The sequence below is a fragment of the Podarcis erhardii genome (assembly GCF_964252035.2).
Source record: "Podarcis erhardii genome assembly, chromosome: 1".
Taxonomy (NCBI): Eukaryota; Metazoa; Chordata; class Lepidosauria; order Squamata; family Lacertidae; genus Podarcis; species Podarcis erhardii.
In genome coordinates this window covers 441,555-461,832 of record NC_138497.1, presented here as the reverse complement: position 1 = coordinate 461,832, position 20,278 = coordinate 441,555, and the positions used below count along the sequence as shown (strand labels likewise).

The 20,278-nt window shown below is 52.6% G+C and overlaps 1 protein-coding gene and 1 long non-coding RNA gene across 3 annotated transcripts in view; both read right to left on the bottom strand.

The window, feature by feature from the left end:
- Positions 1–8,492, bottom strand: part of LRFN5 (leucine rich repeat and fibronectin type III domain containing 5) — a 69,555-nt gene extending 61,063 nt beyond the window's left edge. For both annotated transcript variants that reach the window (XM_081876276.1, XM_081876275.1), the window contains exon 1: positions 8,336–8,492. The gene's annotated coding sequence lies outside the window, so the exon portion shown is untranslated. The remainder of the gene's footprint in view (positions 1–8,335) is intronic.
- Positions 1–20,278, bottom strand: part of LOC309350064 — a 961,019-nt gene that overhangs the window by 800,553 nt on the left and 140,188 nt on the right. The gene's annotated exons all lie outside the window — the stretch shown is intronic.

Sequence of the window (20,278 nt, the reverse complement as noted above, 5' to 3'; positions counted from 1 at the left end):
AACCAGAACAGCACAGTATTCCAAAGCCAGTCACACCACCGATTTGTATAATGGCCCTATATTGGATTTTGCCACTGGTTATTAGATTTCACATGGTTGATTTTTGTGGTTTTTACAGTTTACGTTATATTGGCATATTTATGGATTGCAACCTGCCCCGAGATCATTTGATACAGGGCAGGTTAGACATGCAGTAGCAGCAGCTGACGTTATTAATAAATATAAGCTGCATTTTTTGCGCTCAGGTACCTCAAGGTGATTTCCTTCAGAGCAAACACAACGGAGACGCTGAAATCAGATAAAAACAGCAAAGAACAAAAACTAAAATCCTCTTCCAGCAAGACATTTCAAGGGGGCAAGTCTTCCCTGCCCCCACGTGAAGAATGAGCCCCATGAAGCCACAGAGAAGGATGAGGAGGATTAAGCAAAGGGGGGTGGAGACCCCCTTGAATGAGCAGCAAGGGGAGGAGCAACACATGGGCAGAGGTGAACTGGGGAGAGGCCCAGGGACATGGGCAGGGGAGCCCTCCCAGGGCAGGGTGCACAACTGTGGCATGCAGCCCTGCTGGGAAGACTGCCACCCCCAGGTTAGAGGGCAAAGAGGCTCAGGCCAGGAAGGCAGCTTTGCTGAAAAAGACGGAGCTCACTTCGGCAGGAGGCAGCGACCGTCACCAACCTGAATGGCTTTTTAAAAGAATTGTGCAAATTCATGGAGGACAAAGCTCTCCATGGCTCCTGGCCAGAAGGACTCTGCTCTGCCTCCACAGTCAGAGGGAGAGATGCTGCCAGTTGCTGGAAACCCCAGGAGGGGTGCTCAGGTCCTGCTTGTTGGTTTCCCATTTAGGGCATCTGTTTGGCCACTGTGAGAAGAGGAGGCTGGACTAGATGGGCCTGATCCAGAAAGCTCTTCTGATGTTCTTCAATCTGGTACCTGCTTTCACATGAGTCACTAAGGAGCACTGGTTACAGATAGGTAGCCGTGTTGGTCTGCCATAGTCAAAACAAAATAAAAAAATTCCTTTCAGTAGCACCTTAAAGACCAACTAAGTTAGTTCTTGGTATGAGCTTTCGTGTGCATGCACACTTCTTCAGATACACTGAAACAGAAGTCGCCAGACCCTTCTATATAGGGAGAAGGTGGGGAGGGGTATTACTCAGAAGGGTGGTGGGAATGGGTGATTGGCAGATAGCTGTGATGAGCCTGTTGACGACTCTTAACGACTGCAATAGGTCTTACAGGAAAAAGCAAGGGGTGAGAAGGTGAAAAATGGCTTTGTCATGTATAATGAGATAAGAATCCAATGTCTTTGTTCAGACCAGGTCTCTCCATGGTTTTAAGTTTGGTAATAAGTTGCAATTCAGCAGCTTCTCTTTCCAGTCTATTTCTGAAATTCCTTTGTAATAGAACAGCTACTTTGAGATCTTGTATAGAATGTCCTGGGAGATTGAAGTGTTCTCCTACTGGTTTCTCTGTCTTGTGGTTCCTGATGTCTGATAAATGTCCGTTTATTCTTTGGCGTAAGGTTTGGCCTGTTTGTCCAATATAGAGAGCTGAAGGACACTGTTGGCATTTGATGGCATACTCAATGTTAGACGATGAGCAATTAAATAGTCCTGAGATGGTATGTGTGATGTTGTTGGGGCCAGTAATGGTGTTGTCCGGGTGTATGTGGCAGCAAAGTTGGCATCTGGGTTTATTGCAGGCTCTGGTGCCAGTGTCCGTGTTAAGTCTGGTAGTAGTATTATTGTGGGTTAGGAGTTGTTTAAGATTGGGTGGCTGTCTGTAGGCAATGAAAGGTCTTCCTCCCAGAGCTTGAGAAAGAGAACTGTCATTGTCCAGGGGAGCACTGGCAGAGGAACAGGGGTGCGGGGGAAGCACACCGTCCCCGGCGGCACGATCCTGGTGGAGTACCCTCATGGCTCCCCCCTCCCGTGTTGGGCGCCACGCCCCCAGGATGTGCGCCATGCCCCTGAGGGTGGCCCACCACGCCCCCGGGATGCGTGCCAGCCATACCCCCGCCTGCTCTCTGCCCGCCCCCCGCTGGAGCTTGAAGCTCCGCCACTGCTAGGGAGGTGGAGGGGAGGTACTCGATTTAGACAGATAATCTCTGTGAGGTTCATTGGCATAGGAAGAACATAATAAAGGTGGAGAGAAGGAAGGGACCATGGTGGGCTCAAGCCGATTGTTCTGTTCCATTACAAAATATCAATTGGCTGGAAGGATCCCCAGCCCTGGCGTCAATTCCGGCTCCTTCTCCCTCAGGCCAGCAGCCTGGCCCTCCAAACCAAAGAAGACCTTGGAATCTACAGGGATTTCTGGTTGGTCAACAGGGGGAAAGGGATGATGGGCCAGGGAGGCCATTGGCCTGATCCGGCTGCTTCTGGGCTCCTTACTAAGATGTGTCTTTCTCCTCAAGCCAGAGGAATGCAGAGAGGGAAGGGGCTCAGGGCCCAGAGTCAGGAGGGGGGTAGGAGGCCAAGAAGAGAGGGAGGCTGGAGCCAAAGGGGGAAGCACGGGCACAACGCAAGGGAAGGGACCTGTTCTCCTGCAACACTGAGTGGCAGGGGAGGGTCTGGGGGACCCACCACGGGGCATCTGCCTTGCCACACCGACCCTGCCTGGTACCCTGATCAGAGATTCTCTAGCTAAGATCCCTGCACTGGACGTGGTTGGAACAAATGACCCTTGGGATCCCTGCCAACTCTCTGATTCTATGGCTGTTTTGAATATGCATCATTTGGATGTGCATTATTCTGTATTTGTATCATTGTGTTTGTACGTATTTGCTTCTAACGCCTTATGAATTTACTGTATGGTTTTGTTTTGTTTTATATTGTTGCAAACTGCTGTGATATATTTTTATGAAATAGTGGTATAGAAATGTGTGTGTGTGTGTGTGTGTGTGTGTGTGTGTGAAGAATGTATCTGTTTGGTCCTGGGAGTTGCCCTGGGAGTCTTTTGGCGGAAAGGCAGCATATAAATAAACAGTCACGTAACCTAACAAACCATAGCTTCGCATGGACCCACAAAGCCATGGCCTCTGGAGAGGAGATGGCGACTGTCTCCTTCCTCCTCAGGTTCTGTTGCACCACTGGGAGCTAAGCCATGGTTTGCTTTCGTGTCACCTGCTTTTGGTTTGTCTGGAGTCTGTCAACCCACAAGCCCAGATTCAGGGGACAAGTTCTGCCAAACCATGACTTAGCTCTCAGATGCAAAGTGGGCACATTTTCCTCTCTGAGAGACCACACCTGCATGCCCACATGAAGCCATGGTTGGGCTTAGCATGACAAACTGGGTTGGCATCTCTTGACTGTTTATGTGGTGCAGGAAGCTGAGGCAGGAGCCTCAACTTCTAATGCTCATGCTTTGGGGAGCACCAGTGGATCTGTAGCAGCCCTAATTCTTCAGCAAAAGGGTCCTTTTGATCCAAGAACAAATACCTTGTACTGCTTACAGATAGGTAGCCATGTTGGTCTGCCATAGTAAATAATAATAAAAAAAAAATCCTTCCAGTAGCACCTTAAAGACCAACTAAGTTAGTTCTTGGTATGAGCTTTCGTGTGCATGCATACTTCTTCAGATACTTGTACTGCTGTAGTCCAGAGACATCCATCAACAACCAGGATAACAAATTGAAACAAGCACCTGCTCTTGTGTAGCTTCTCCCTTATTTATGCTTCAAGATCTGCTCCTCTCCCATAAATGGAAAAGAAAACCAGTGAAGAGGAGGAGGAGGCCAGGGATTTTGGCAGGCTGAACTGAGCTCTCTGGGTTGTCTGGGAGGCTCAGCAGGACAAGCCTGTGACCCAGGACTGCTCTGTGACCTCCTCTCTGGCTGGAATGTTTGCTGAGATTCCTGCAGTGCATAGACTAGACAAACTCTACAATTCTATGAACCTCTTATCTCCTCCAGCTCTCCCATGCCAACTCCCACAGGTATGATCCTTGCAGGTGTGTCTGCTTTCAAGCCCCTTGGTGGTGAGAGGACTTTGGTATATCCATGCCTTGGGAACTCTGCACTGTCCAGGACAGACCACCACCTCTCGTCTGTGAAACATTTCAGGCAGTGGGCAGGACCAGAGAAGTGGGGGCCTCGGGACACCCCCACAGCCCAAGGATGCTCTTTAACTCATTTGATCCTTCCAGTTCTCCACAGAGCCTTTGCTCAAATCCTCATCAGCCAAACAGAAATCCAAAATGGCAGCTTCCATAGCCCCCCCCCCCCCGCCGGGAACTCAGCCTTGTAGGGCCACCAAAATGCCCAAGAGCCTTGGGCCGTCTTCCCCTCCAAGCCACAAACTAGGACTCCACCAGTTGAAAAGGGAAATGCTCCAGTATTTGAAGGGGGCTCCTTTCGAGCTCTGATCTTCAGCTGGCGGGGCAAGAACCACTAGCAGGTCATGGACTGATTTGAGCAGCAGCTCAAACGGAGCGCGGCCACTATGGAAATAGATGGGAAAGGTTAAGAAATGGGTCGCCCAATGCATGTTTGGGGGCACTGGGTTTTTTGAAGCCGAGGTTGGACAGACATCTGTCATGGATGCTTTAGTTGTGATTCCTGAATTGCAATAGATGACTCTGATTCTATGCAGAGTGCATCCTGGGTCTGAAAAGGCTGAAGGCTGGAGCTTTAGAGGCTGCTTCCAAGTGTGATGTTGGAACTGGCTAGTCCACAAAACTGGCGAGATCCAAGCTGCCAGGATCCAAGGTCTGAGGTCTCTCCCCCGCTCTGTCCAATTGTGTGTCAAAACCTCGCACACGTGACCCATAGAGGGGAGAGGCTCAGAAGCATTTTGTCTCCCTTGAAATCGGCCTCAGGTGCCCAGAGCACAGCCCCCTTTCCACTCATTCTCTCCCTCTCTCACACACAGGCACACCTCTGGGGCCAAATCCTGCCCCTCGCCTCCCCCACCCGCCCACCGCATCTGGTGCTTCTACAACCGCTGCACCTTTTGAAAAGACGCACACGGAGCTGCGAGGCCAGCACAATCCTGCAAGGCTTGTTGTTTTGTTCTGGAGTAGCATCTATTTCAGGCTCAAGGGCACGGGAGACACCGAGAGGAGAAAGCAGCCGCCGCTACGAAGGCAGCCCTTGGTCCTGCTGGGCTGAATTGCTCCTCTGACAACCGCTGCCTGCCTGCCTCCTCCCCTCAGCTTCAAGTGGTGATGGTCACATCTGGGTATTCACATGTGGGCCTGAGCACCCCCCACCCACCCACCCACAAGTGCCCTGAGCTATTTGGCAGTTGACCCTCCAAAGGCAGCCAAACACTCTCCAGGCAAATTCTCCTGGAAAGGACTGAACCATGTCCCTATTTCAATTTCTTCTGGTGAGGTGGGGGCAGGGAAGACTTCCTTGCTAGGCCTTGTCCCCCTGCCCTATCTGGATCAGCACAAGCTGCTCACACCTGCTCCAAATGACACCCACCCACCCACCCCGCCGGCAACCACCATGGCTGCTCCACAAGGGGCGAGCTCTCCTTGCCAGCAGACCTCGCCTACTTAGCTGGGGCTCGGCTCAGCCTGCTAAAGACAAAGCTAGTCTAACGATTTTCCCGAGCAGAATGTTTGCTCTGATAGCATCCCCAAAGATTTTCCTATAAAACCAGCCCTGTTATCAAGCCCTCGAGCAGAAGGAGTATCGATCCCCTGGGGGAGAGGGAGGGCAAGCAATTGCAGCCCAGGAGACTTGCCCACATCCAGCTCTCCTTGCCCAGAAGGAGAAGAAAGGCTGGACTCCCCCTTGAAGGTTTCCTTGGTCAGAAGGAAGGATGGGGCTTTGGGGGTCTCCTCCTCCACAACCGCCTTGGGGCTCCTTGGGCAAGTGGGGGTTGGTGGGGGCTGGAATGTGGGTGCCAGCCTTGCAGTCAGTGTCCTCCCTCCGCTGCCAGAGGCAGGAAACCCTGGAGGCTGCCTTCTCCTAAGTCAGACCACTGGGTCCATCTACCTTGGTCTCATCTATCTCGGCTGCAAGTGATGGCTCTCCAGGGGTTCAGGCCAGGGACATTCCCACTCCCAGCTGGAAACACTTGGGATTGAACCTTCGGCTTTCAAGGCAGATGCTCCACCACGGGGACCCTCAGGAGGCCCCCAAATGAGACCACATCCTGGGGAGCACCAGTGGAGAGAGAGTGCTGCTGCTGCTGAGGTTGCTCTCAGGTCCTGCTTGCAGGTGGGGAGACCAGGATGCCTGATTAGTCAGGCCTCCGCTTTGGTCTGATCCAGCAGCCAGGCTCTTCCAATACACTGCTACAATGGCAAGTAGCAAAGCCTTTATGCCTTAGGCCCTAAAATGAAGTAGCTGTCCTCATGCATTATCAGAGCAATTCTTGCAACAGACCTGTAAGGGGCCGCCTTTCCTAACCAAATCACAGCTGGGGGCCAAAGAAATACAGGCTTCCCAATTACAGATAGGTAGCCGTGTTGGTCTGCCATAGTCAAAACAAAACAAATTCCTTCCAGTAGCACCTTAAAGACCAACTAAGTCAGTTCTTGGTATGAGCTTTCGTGTGCATGCACACTTCTGCCAAGGTGACATTTGGACAGAGGACTGGCCTGTCTTCCACCTTCCAACCAGTCGCTACTCAGGGAGTTGCTTATGTGGGATCCAGGCCAACAGGCCATGGAGCTCTGTAGCATCTACACTGCCTGGCAGCAGACTCTCCAGGGCTCCAGGGTCTCCCTCAGCCCCTACTTGGAACCTTTTTCAGGAAAAGTAGGCCCTTGTCCCTTGAGCTCTGGCCTTTCCCCTGAGAACGTTCCCCTCCACCAATCTGTGCATCTGTCCTCTGGTGCAAATAAAAGGGGCAAAGAGAAAGTTGAACTGGGTCTGAGTGTGGCCAGGATGAGCTCCAGGGCTCAGAGAAGAGTCTCAACTGGGACAGGCCAGGAGCCTCCTCTGGCCAAGCACATATCCCCAGGCCTGGAAGAAACTGGCTGGACATGAGGCTAAAACAATGTCCAGAGATACTGAGTACCCTTCCCCCACATGGGGGGGGGCTCCTTGCCCTCCACCCCCCCCCCCAACTTGCTCCAGAGCTCTGCAAAGACCTCAGACCTGCTCTCGGGTCCTGGAGGGAGAAGGAAGCTCCCACCAGCTCACCATTAAGGGTCCCCCTGCCCCATTCCCCTGAAAGCCCCACACCAGCAGCCAGGATGAAGAGACCCGGGCCCTACAAGCACAATTCACAAGGGCCTTACAGAAAGATGCCCCTCTCCACCCCCACCCCCCAAAAGGGGGACAAGTTGCAGCAGCAGTTTAGGTCCCCAACGCCAAAGAAACAGGAGGGCAACTTAACAGCTGGAAACCTCTTTCCTCAGAGACGCGCCCCCTCCCCCACCCCTCCTCCAGGGAGCCTGCCATTTCCATGCCCATCGACGGGGGGGGGGAGGGATACAGACCCCACCATTGCCTGGGCTCTGTCCACATCCTCCTCCTCCCACCCCACCCCCCAAAAAACCTGCCATTCTCCCCGCCCCCTCCCGCTTCGGGGCTCCAGCATCACGCCTTCCCAGGAGGCGCCCCACACCTTCGGAGAGCACCAGCAGGAGGGGGGCAGGAGCGGGGAGATCCAAAGCGCGGGGGGAGGGGCAGCCCGAAGACCCTCTCGCCTAGAAACCAGCAGGGACACTCCCCCCCCCCCGCGCCGCTGCGGAGAAAAAAAAATCTACGCAGGCAAGAAGCGGAGCGAGTCCCCCGAGGGGTCCAGGCTTTTTGGGGGGGAGCCTAGATTCGGCGGCACGAACGGTGCTCCCCCCACCCCGGAGATATCCCACCCACTCGGCGCCAGGCCCTTGGTTCTACGTGCGGGGAATCGGGGGCTGTCGGCTGACTCCTTCCCCCCGGTGCGGGGGGGGGGGTGCCGCTCCCGCATCCAGACCCTTCAAAACCGACCCTGGAGCTCCCCCAACCTGCCAGAGCCGCAGCGGCAGGCAAGCGGAGAAGCGAGTTCCGGAGCCCCGAAAACGGGGGGGGGGGGGGGAATTTGGCAGGTGGGGGAGGGAGTGCTTTGCAGGAACCTCCATTCTCTCTCTGAACAGGACGGGGAGGGCGGGGGCGTCCTTCTGTTATAGAACCGGGGAAAAATAAGGAGGGGCAGCGCTCACCCCCTCGTCGCGCAGGAAAACCGGGAGAAGGGCGCAGCAGCCACACCTGGCCGTGCCCAGCGGGACCTTCCCCTCCCTTCCCCCTCCCTCCGACGGGGAGGGCGCGAGGAAACCGGCCCCCCGTTGGGAAGAGGTAGCTCGCCCCCTCCCCTCCCCCCGTCTCCCAACCCCCTCCCCCCCTCCCCGCGCGGGGGCTGCAATGCAGAGAGCGCGAGCCGAGGCGCTTACCTGCTGCCTCCCGGGGAATCCGACCGGCCGCCCGGGGCGCTCCGTCTCCGGCGGCCGCCTTCCTCCTGCTGCTGCTGCTGCTGGCCGCCTTCCTCGTCGTCGTCCGCCCGCTCCCTTCTCCGGTGCGCCGCTCACCAGGCGCCGCGGCAGGCGCCGCATCCTAGAGGCGAGAGGCGGCGGCGGCGGCCCCGGGCGGCGGCGGCGCAAGAGCGGCTGCGCTCGGGGCCGGAGCGCCCGGCTCGGCGGGCGCGCTCAAGCCGCCGAGCTCGCCCCATGGGAAGCGCGCGGGCGGCGGGAAGCGACTCCACCGGCCCGGGGGTGACCTTGCCCGGCCCCGACGCCCTGCGCGCCGCCTCGCCCGCCGCTCCCGCGATGCGCAAAGATCCCTCCGGGCGCGCCGCGCCCTCGCTGGCCCCGGGCCCCTCCGCCCCAGCGCCGCCGCCGCCGCCCCGGCCGCCGATCACATCCCCGCCGCCGTCGTAGCCGCCGCCAGGCACGAAGGAAAGAGCGCGAGCGAGAGGAGCGGGCGCGCCGGAGCCTCGGCCGGGCGCCGTTCAGTGGCGGCGGCGCGGGGACAGTGGCAGCCGAGCGCCGCCCGCCTGGGCTCCTCCGAGCGCGCCGAACCGAGCCTCTCCTTCGCCGCCGCCGCCGCCCGCCGCGGCCAGCTCCATCCCCGGCGCCGCACCACCAGAAGCCCCGGAACAAGGCGGCTGCCGCCCGGCCGAACCCCGCTCGCCTCGCTGCCGCATGAAGCCTTGTGGCGGCGGCGGCGGCGGCGTCTCCTCCGCAGTCCGAAGCGCGCCCGAGTGGCGGAGACGGGAAGCGTCCGGCGGCGCGGAGGGGCGGGCAAGCGGGCGGGCGGGCGGGCGGGGAGGGGGCGGCGCCGGCGCAGGAGCTGCGAGGCGGCGCCCGCCTAGCCCGGCCTCCAATAAAGGCGCCCGCCGCCCAGACGCCCCTCCACTCGGCGGCGGCCGGGGCTGAGCCGGGACGCACCGCCGAGGCCGTCGGGGAGGGGGCTGCCCTGTCTGCGCCCCCCACCCCCGGTCTCTTCCTCCGGGCAGTGCCCGCCTGTTCTACCGCGACCACCGCTTCTTTTCTCCTCCCCGCCTCCACCAACAAAGAGACGGGGCGCAGGGTCTCGGCTCCGTCGGGGGCTGCTCCCTCTCGGATGGCAAGGACGGCGCCGGCGGAGCTGCCGGGGCGCCGGAGAAGGTCCGCGACGCCGCGCTTCCAAGCGACGAATGGAACGCCGGCCGGATGCCCCGTCGGAAGAGGATGGAGTTTGTGGGGTGCCCGGCGTGGGCGCTGGGCCAACAGCACGAGGGCCAGCGGTTCTGCGGCGTGCTGCTGCCCTCCGGAGCGGGCCCGAGGGCAGCTAGCTGAGCCAAGAAGGGAAGCGCTCCTCCCGACGGGGCTCGCGCTTTGCCGGCCTCTCTCCAGCTCCGCCCCAGGGCGCGGCGCGGGCGCTTCTTCCGACGGCGGGAAGGCTGGACGGGAGCTCCGCTCCGTGGCGGAGGTGGCAAAGGGGTGCTGCTTCGCTTTCACCGGGCAACGGGGCCGAGGCAATCTGCCTGCGTGGAGGGAAAGCGGGCAGCAGGCCGGACTCTTAGCTGACAGCGGCGACATCCATTTAAATGTCTTTGTGGGAGTGGGGGGTATTGATTTGTTCTTGTTTTTATGATGTGTGTTTTGTTCTCATTTTGTATTTCTAAGTTGCAAACCACCCTGTGATCATCAGATGAAGGGTGGCATACAGGTTTAATAAATAATGATGATAATAAAGTTCATGGGCCAACCTTGCAGGGGTTGTAGGAGTACCGAGGGGGGTTGGAAGTTCTTTCAGAGCACAATCCTTTGGAAGTCACTGGTGGGGATGATGGCCCTGCATTGAAGGGGGTTGGACTAGAGGACCTTTTGGGTGTCCCTTCCACCTCTGCAATTCTGTGATAATGATTCTGTGCAAGAACTGAGCGTCTCTCAGGCTGAGCTCCAGAGCCTCTGCGCAGCCCTCATCCCTGCCTGCTTGGCTGGCCTGAGGCAGCTGCCTGCTCTCTCTCCAAGGAAGATGCTGGCTGAAACCACTAGGCCAGCCACTCTCCCTGCAGTGTTGTCCCCTCATTTGACAGCTCAGGGCAGGGCTTGCATTGAAAGCCAGGACACCCAGGTCAAGGGTGACCCCCCAAACAGGGCAGCAAATGGTGGCCTGAGGTCCAGGAAGATCCTTCCACTTCCCCACATCCCCCCGAGATGGTCTGCTGTTGCTGGTGATGGTCCTGTGGAGCAGCCTGGAGAGGAGAAGACAGCTCCCTGCACACAGTCAAGTCCTCCTTGGCAGGGTAAGGTAGAAAGTCCTGAGGTGTGGAGGAGCTCATCCTGGAGTTCTGCTGTAGCCTCTCCAGGGCTGAAGGGAGTCTCCTTCCAAGGGGGGGGGGGTGAATACCTCTTGAGGCAGGAAATGGCTGACTTGAAACTTGCCTCTTAGACCTGGCCTCCTCTGACCTACCTTACAAGGTTGTTCCAATTGATATGAAGCACTATGAAGACTCACAAGCACCCGAGGGGCACTGAGGAGCTACATGCACCTTGCAAGCAGGTGACTCACCTGGGTGACTCCCCCTCTGCTCCCTGAGTAAGTGGGAGATCCTGGAATAAGAGCCAGAAAGTGGGTGACCTCCTTCTCTGAGAAATGGAGGGGACCCATTGGCAACAGCAGATCCTAATGCAGTAGGCCAGGCAGGACTCCCTGTGGACCAGTGGGGGAGCCAGTGTGGTGTAGTGGTTAGAGCAGGCCTGGCCAAACTTGGCCCTCCAGATGCTTTGGGACTACAATTCCCATCATCCCTGACCACTGGCCCTGTTAGCTGGGGATGATGGGAGTTGTAGTCCCAAAACATCTGGAGGGCCAAGTTTGGCCATGCCCGGGTTAGAGTGTTCGTCTAGGACCTGGGACACCATCGTTTGAATCTCCACCCACCCAGTCAGCCATGAAGCTCAGCCTAAGCTACCTTTTAGGTTGTTGGGGGGATCAAATGAGGAGGGGAAGAACCATGTGTGCCACCTTGATCTCCCTGATCTCCCAGGTCCTAATCCAACACTCTCTCCACTGAATCTCCAAACTCCCTGTTCGAGCAGTTACAATATAAGTTCTCCTCTTCCATGCAGAGAGATGCCGGCTTCTTAATTCGTTGGGAATAGCGAGTTTTTAATTATTTGGCTTGGAATCGGCCTCTGTCCAACTCTTAATGCTTGTCTGTATTCTGAGCTGAAGGGAAGCCATACACCCTGTGCCAAGACCCAAATTTATTCTTCAACTCAAGATGTAAAAGGAGGTTCTGCAGTCCACAAGGAGCCCACCAGGCTCCTGAGCCGCTTAGTGAAATTTAGCTGTTGTGAAATCATGGAACTGCATAGTTTAAAGGCACCCCAAGGGTCATTTAGTCCAACCTTATGTAATGAGGGAATCATAGCAAAATGGCCCCTGACAGATGACCATCCAACCTCTGCTGAGAAACCTCCAAGGAAGGAGAGTCCACCATCTTCCGAGGGAGACGGTTCCACTGTCAAACAGCTCTTAGCATCAAAAAGTTCTTCCTGACGTCTAGCTGGAATCTCCTTCCTTGTCATTCAAATCCGTTGGTTCAGATCCTGCCCTCCGGAGCAGGAGTAAGCAATCTTCTTCCATGCGACAGCCCTGGAGATAGTTGAAGATGAAATGACAGCCCAGAACATCCAGATGGACCCCAAAGGTATGAAAAATCATAAAAGTGTCAACAAATAAATACCGAAACGGCCTGAGCCGTAGAACTGCCGCATTTTCATTCACTGCATCCCTTGTGCCTGGAGGCACCATTAGATGAAGAGCAACTGATAGACAGATTCTCCTGGCCAGACCTTTTGTGAAAGGATTGTGGGAATGTTCTGGGGTGCAGGAGAGGATATATTGACTAATTATATCCTTATCCAACTTGTACTAACAAGTTCCCAAAATATCAGCAGAGTTTATAGACATTCCCCTTTAAGTTCGCAACGGTAACGCTTGCACAGGTTCGCTAGAACCTCTATAATAATTACTCTGGTAATTTCCCCTTTTGTTCCCTCTTAAAATACAAGACACGACACAGTCTTTATAAAAGTATAAAAGAGTTTACTCACGTTCTGTTCACAATATGATCCCAGAAGGTAGGCAGGCTTAAAAAGGTTACATGCAGTTAGAATCTATCTTGTAGCAAGATAGTACGGTCCTCTCTTGGCTGGGAGCCAAGAGGGCATGTTGCTCCTTCAGAAGATGAAGATGGCAGAGAGGCAAGAGGCAAGAGGCAAGGGAGAGAGAATGGCTGCCTGCCCTGTGCTTTTATCATTACCTGCACAGGTGAGGCCACACCCACCTCTGGTCACATGCGGAGGAAGTCCGTCCCCAGGAAGTTTACCTGCTTGCTGGACAGACATCCCTCCCCATGTTCTAACATGTACACTCTAGGAATGTTGTCATTGACTGCTCCTGTGTTTACATCCCACATACCCCTTCTCAGGCAATACAACATACACAAAACATAAACAACTTTATTCAACCACCCAGAGTCCCAGCTTGACACGTAGATTCTGGAAACTCTCTCTTGGTAGGGGTTTCGTCAGGATGTCAGCAGTCATCTCTTGGGTGCTGCAGTAGGATAGTTCCACAAGTCCATCCTGGATCATCTGGCGTATGTAGTGGTATTTAACCCCAATGTGTTTTGTTCTGGCCAGGAACTTCTCACTCTGCGTCAGCTTCAGGCAACTTTGATTGTCCTCTAGCAAGCTGACAGGCCCTTTTCTCACCAACCCAAAGTCCTTTATGAGTTGATCAAGCCAGGCGATCTCTCTGCAGGCTTCTGTTGCTGCAACGTATTCTGATTCTGTGGAAGATAATGCTACACAGCTCTGTTTATAACTGCCCCATGAAACAGGTCCATCACCAAACATGAAAACATGACCACTTGTTGATTTATAATCAGCATTATCCCCAGCCCAATCCGCATCAGTATACCCAACCAACTTAGGGTCTCTGACGGCTGGTAACCTTAATTTACAATTCATGGTACCCTTCAAATATCGCACCACCCTCTTTACACCTGCCCAATCATGCTCAGTGGGAGAATTCACTTTTCTGCTAAGAATCCCCACAGCATTTGCTAAGTCAGGTCTACATGTGGTAACTAAATACAAAAGTTTACCAATCGCCGACCTGTAGTCATTGTTGTCTGGCAACTGCTTCGAATCCTGCTGATTCTTCAGGAAGTCAGTAGCCATCGGTGTAGCAACTGGATGTGCGTCTTGCATCTGCATGTGCTCAATCAGCTCGTGGATCTTCTGTCTTTGGCTGAGAAGAAATGAGCCGTCCTCCTCTCTTTCCACCTGGATCCCGAGGTAGTACTGGACATCTCCTAGCTCCTTGACCTCCACCTCTTTGCTAAGGTGTTTTACTATCTGTGTATAGTCTTTCTCACTTGCTGTGGCAATAATCAGGTCATCAACAAATGCTAAGATATATGAGAATTGTCCATTATTTGACTTACTGTACAAGCACTTGTCAGCGTCGCCTTGCTTGTACCCAAGTTGCGTCAGCATTTTATGCAACTTCTGGTTCCAGGCTCTAGCAGCCTGTTTAAGTCCATAAAGTCCTTTCTGCAGTTTGCACACTAAATGTGCCTCATGTGGTTTCACAAAACCTTTGGGCTGTTTCATATAGATTTCTTCAGAAATCTGCCCGTGTAGAAAAGCGGTAGCAATGTCTATGTGTTTCACTCTCATTTTCTTGGAGGCTGCAATGCTTAAAAGCATTCTTACGCTGCTGTACCTCACGGTTGGTGCAAAAACTTCATCATAATCTTCACCAAAACGCTGTGAAAATCCCTGTGCTACAAGTCTAGCTTTGTAGCGCTGCACTTCTCCTTCTGACCCCTTCTTAACCTTGAAAACCCATTTACTGCCAATGGCCTTCTTACCAGGAGGCAGCTCAGTGAGTGTCCAGGTCTTGTTCTGATGCAGTGCATCCATCTCCTCCTGCGCGGCCTTCCTCCAGAGACTGGCTTCTGCAGCTGGCATCTCCTGTATCTCTTCCCAAGTGGAAGGTTCCTGTGGAAACGCCGACCCTGCAAAGTAGGACAACCGTAATGGTGGGACACCTTTGTTGGTTCTGGACGAGCGCCTGACCTCTGGTTCTGCGACCGCATCAGCTTCCTCATCCTCCTCCAACGTAGGCATGTCCCCATCTGAGTCCTCATCTTCGTCTCTGGTGCCGCCAGGGTTCTGGTCCTCTGCGTCTTCTGGTGCGTCGCCTGTAGGGGGCGCTGTAACACTCGAAGGCAGATTAGTACTTTGTGGGGTCTCAAAAGGGAAATATACAAATTCTTGAGTCCTTTCTGACTCATCGGAAGAATCCACAACAGTGTTCTTAGTGTCTACTTTTCCATATTCATCAAAATAAACCGCATGGTATGCATTTGTCTTACCAGTTTGTAAGTCCATAATTCTGTATCCTTTGCCTCCAGAGGCGTATCCCACAAGGATACCTGCTTTTGCCCTGGAGTCAAGCTTGTGTCTGTGTTCCTTGGGCACGTGGAAGTAACACGGACTTCCAAACACACGTATGTGCGACAGATTGGGAGCTTTCCCATGCCAAAGTTCAAATGGTGTGCGCTCTGCACCTTTAGTTGGCAGTCTATTCTGCAAATAGACTGATGTGTACACTCCTTCGGCCCACAGCTTCTGTGGCAAACATGCATCCTTTAGCATGCACCTTGTCATGTCCATAATGGACCTAAACTTTCTCTCAGCTATGGCATTCTGCTGTGGTGTGTAAGGAATTGTGGTTACATGTGCAATTCCTTCCTTGGCCAGGAGAGCCTGCATTTCATTTGAGCAGTACTCACCTCCATTGTCGCTCATTAGCACAGCTGGAGCTCTTTGGAATTTATTCTTGACCATGGCAATGTATTCCTGGAGCTTGTCCACTGTCTCACTCTTCTCTTTGAGAAAATATACAACACAAAATCTTGAAAAGTCATCCAGAAATATTAAAATATATCTATTCTTTCCCAGTGAGGGAACATTCATGGGTCCACATATGTCAGTGTGCACTATGTCAAGCACTTTGTTGCTTCTTTGTTCTGCACAACGTGGAAATGAAGGTTTTACAGCCTTCTCAGTAATACAGCTTATGCACTTTGCTGGAGCTTTGTTGCTCTGCTTTACCTGCAAACCTCTTACAAGATCTCTTTTCTGTAGATCCAGAATGACGTTGGTGTCTCTATGTCCAAGCCTTCTGTGCCACAGGTCCAGATCTGCTTCATCCTTCTGGCTGGAATGTGCCACTTTTGCAGACTGATTCTCTGAAAGATCAAGCTCATATACACCATTGATTAGCTCTGCTTGAGCAAACACTTTGCCATTTCTAGTCACTTTACATTCTCCATTTCCAAATGTGATCTGGAAACCTTTCTTGTCCAGTGTGGACACGCTGATTAAATTGCAGCTCAGCTCTGGTACATACAAAACTCTAGAGATTGTGTTCTCAATGCATTCATTGTTTATATTGCATTTCAGACTCATGGAACCTGCACCTTTTGCTTTAACAATGTTGCCATCTGCAATCTCAATTTCAGATCCTTCTTCATCATTTATCTCATTAAAATAGTCCTTTTTATATGAAAAATGTGAGCTGGCACCTGAATCAATTATCCATTTATTACGTCTATTCTCACGATTCTGGACAGTTAAATTCCTTTCTTGCAGTAGCCATGTGCATTCACATTTCCCCTTCTTTTCTCCTTTTGGCTGAAAGGGGTGGGGTTTCTTGGCTTTAGGAGCCTTGCAATTCTTTGCAATGTGTCCTTCTTTGTTACAATTGAAACAAATCACTTTCTTAGGCATCTCTTTGGACTTTGTACATTGCCTAGATGCATAACTACTGTCTTTGCTTCTAGCATTTCTCACTGGAGATTCAGCTCTATCTCTGCATTCTTCTTTTAAATAACCAATCAAGTCTTTAAAAGTCAGACCTTGTCTATGATCCATCAAACTTACAAATGCGCTAAAGCGTGGTCCAAGTGATGATAACAAAAATGCTATCTTTGTATCTTCATCAAAAGCTTTGGGAGTCAGATCAATTCTTTGAATAATCTCAGTAAACTTGTTGATATGCTCTGTGAATTCCTCTTTTGAATTCATCCTCACTCTGGTTAATTTACACACCAGGTTTCTGAAGCAGTTTATGCTAGATTCTCCATACACGCGCTCGATATCTCTTAAGATTTGAGATGCATCATCTGTACTATTTATTAATGATAGCTGCTCATCGCGAAGTCCACTCAAAATTATGTGTCTAGCTTCGCTGTTCATGCGTTTCCAAGCACTTATCTTGGCTAAAGCTTCCTCAGACGATCCCGTAGGTTGAGGGTTTAAAGCTTCCAAAATGTGCTTATAATCTAAACATGCTATCAAGCGCTGCTTCCAGTGCATGAAATTGTGTTCATTCAGCACAGGCATTCCTAGCTTTGCATCACTATCAAAAGCTGCTCTAGCCATCTTAAAATCCAAAAATTTGAAAATTCTTCAAAATTTCAAAATTTCTCAAAATTTTAAAATCAAAATCTCAAAAATCTCAAAATACAAAACAATTCTTCACTGCCTTGGGTCACTGTGAACTCTGAGGGAAGGGGGGGGTTGCTTAATCCCCACTGCACAATGGAACAAAGGACCATGTGCTTACCAGGAAGTTAACTCAGAAAAATACTACTCAACTCAAAATCACAATCCAACGCAATCCTTCAAAAATACGCAGAAATATGCAATACTGGGCCCAATAACCCTTTGTGGGAATGTTCTGGGGTGCAGGAGAGGATATATTGACTAATTATATCCTTATCCAACTTGTACTAACAAGTTCCCAAAATATCAGCAGAGTTTATAGACATTCCCCTTTAAGTTCGCAACGGTAACGCTTGCACAGGTTCGCTAGAACCTCTATAATAATTACTCTGGTAATTTCCCCTTTTGTTCCCTCTTAAAATACAAGACACGACACAGTCTTTATAAAAGTATAAAAGAGTTTACTCACGTTCTGTTCACAATATGATCCCAGAAGGTAGGCAGGCTTAAAAAGGTTACATGCAGTTAGAATCTATCTTGTAGCAAGATAGTACGGTCCTCTCTTGGCTGGGAGCCAAGAGGGCATGTTGCTCCTTCAGAAGATGAAGATGGCAGAGAGGCAAGAGGCAAGAGGCAAGGGAGAGAGAATGGCTGCCTGCCCTGTGCTTTTATCATTACCTGCACAGGTGAGGCCACACCCACCTCTGGTCACATGCGGAGGAAGTCCGTCCCCAGGAAGTTTACCTGCTTGCTGGACAGACATCCCTCCCCATGTTCTAACATGTACACTCTAGGAATGTTGTCATTGACTGCTCCTGTGTTTACATCCCACAAGGATGACCCCAACTTCACATACACGCCGATATAGAGAAAAGAGCCAGCAGTGACTAACGGGGAAATGGATTTGAGGGTCACAGTGGGCAACTCAATGAAAGTATTCCCCCATGTGGGGTGTGGCAGCTGCAGAAAGGCAGGTTCTGTGTTGGGGGTTGTCAGGGGAGGGGCCTGCGAGAAAAACCTTTCGGTGCCGTAACGCCCTGATGTGCATCAATGGTGTGACTCCACTTGGAATGGCGTGTGCTGCTCTCTGGCTCCCTGGCCTGAGGAAGGGATGGCAGAAGTGAAAAAAGTGAGTGGCCTCAGGATCAGAATGCAGGGGTGGGGGCTTCCCCCGTCAGAGCATGAGACCAGCAGGCAACTGGGTCAGCCCTTAGGAGCCCACCTAGTCCAGTACCCTATCCTTGCAATGGCAAAGGTGAGGAAGATGGAAATGTTTGGGCCTTTTCAATTTGGAGGAAGCGACATGCAAGTTACCGGGGAAACAAAAGAGAGGGATGTGAAATAATACACAGCGGGGCTTTCCACATCATTTGTTGTTGTTTAGTCATTTAGTCGTGTCCGACTCTTCGTGACCCCCTGGACCAGAGCATGCCAGGCACCTCTGTCTTCCACTGTCTCCCGCAGTTTGGTCAGACTCATGTTTGTAGCTTCGAGAACACTGTCCCACCATCTCGTCCTCTGTCATCCCCTTCTCCTTGTGCCCTCCATCTTTCCCAGCATCAGGGTCTTTTCCAGGGAGTCTTCTCTTCTCATGAGGTGGCCAAAGTCCTGAAGCCTCAGCATGGGTTGAGTCAAAACTCCAGGACTGAGCTGCTCTTTTTATTGGCCCCAATTGCCCAGCTTCCTCTTTCATCCCTTGGGTAAACGCATAAGCACAAGATCCTGCTGGATCAGGCCAAGGACCCATGTCGCCCTGCGTCCTGCTCTCACAGTCTCCAGCCAGGTGCCCCCAGGGGGATCCCCCAAGCAGGACTCAAGCACAAGAGCGCCCTCTCCCCACCCGCAGTTTCCATAAAGACACTAGAAGAGCCTTCTGGATCAGGCCAAAGGGGGCCTGTCTAGTCTAGTGCCCTCTTCTCCTCCCAGAGCCTGGCACCTGGGACCTTCCTCCTGGAAAGCAGGTGCCTCACCCCAAGGAGTGAGTTTGGACCTGGGCCAGGGCTGATTCCAAGGGGCCACATAATCCACATCCACCCAGGATGCCTGACGTTGCATTGCAGAGGCTCCACTCCATAGACCAGCGTGAATTTTGCCAGGAATCTATGGGCTCTCCATCCCTCACTCTGCCTGTAACTTGCAGAACAGGAGTCATTGTGAGCCTCAAGGAGACAGTCTATGGAGGCTGCTTTGCTGCTTGGAGGATACAGTCCCACTCCCATAGAACACCTGCTCTGCATGCAGAAGGTCCCTGGTATGATAGGAAACGCTCCCCTGCCTGAAACCCTGGAAAGCTCTTGCTGCCAGCCAGTGTTGGCAATACTGAGCCAGATGCACCAAGGCAGTTTCCTGTGTTCCTGCTGCCTGCTGTGGCAGCCGTCTGCCTCTCCATGGCAAGCAGCTCCTGCTGTGTGCAGCATGACTCAACGCGTTGAGCAGGGATGCTTCTCCACAGATAAAGAGATGGAGAGGCAGAGTGAGGTCCACAGAGAAGACCACCAGCTCTGTGTGGCGGTGAGCTGGTGATGCATGCCCACGACTCCGTGTGATGAGAGGGAACATCCTGCGGGCTGGGATTGCATAGGATCATAGAACTGCTGGAAGGGACCCTGAGGGTCATCTACTCCAACCTTCAGCATTGCAGTAAGAACAACCTAAGAATCCCTTGCAGGCAGCCATCCAACCCCTCCTTAAAAACCTCCAATGAAGGAGAGTCCAACACCACCTGAGGTGGCCCCTTCAGCTGCCTAATAGCTCTTGCCCTCAGAATGTTCTTCCTAATGTTTAGCGGGAATCTACTTTCTTGCAAGTTGAATCCATTGGTTCAAGTCCCGCCCTCTGAAAACACACTCACTTCATCTTCCATGAAGCAGCCCGTCAGATATTTGAAGATGGCCATCATATCACCTCTCAGGTTCCTCTTCTCCAGGTTAAACATACCCAACTCCCTCAACCGTTCTTCATATGGTTTGGTTTCTAGGCCCTTGATCATCCTGGCCGCCCTCCTCTGCACACATTCCAGCTTCTGCTTCCTAAATTTATCCTTCTTAAATTGTGGTGCCCAGAACTGGACACAGTATTCCAGGTGGGGTCTGACATAAAACAGAATAGAGTGGGACTATTACTTCCCTTGATCGGACACTAGACTTCTGTTGATGCAACCTAGAATAGCATTAGCTTTTTTTGCTGCTGCATCACACTGTGGGCTCATATTCAGCTTGTGATCCACCAAGACCCCCAGATCCTTTTCACATGTAGTGCTAGTAAGCCAAGTGTCCCCCATCCTATATTTGTGCATCTGGTTCTTCCTGCCTAAGTGCA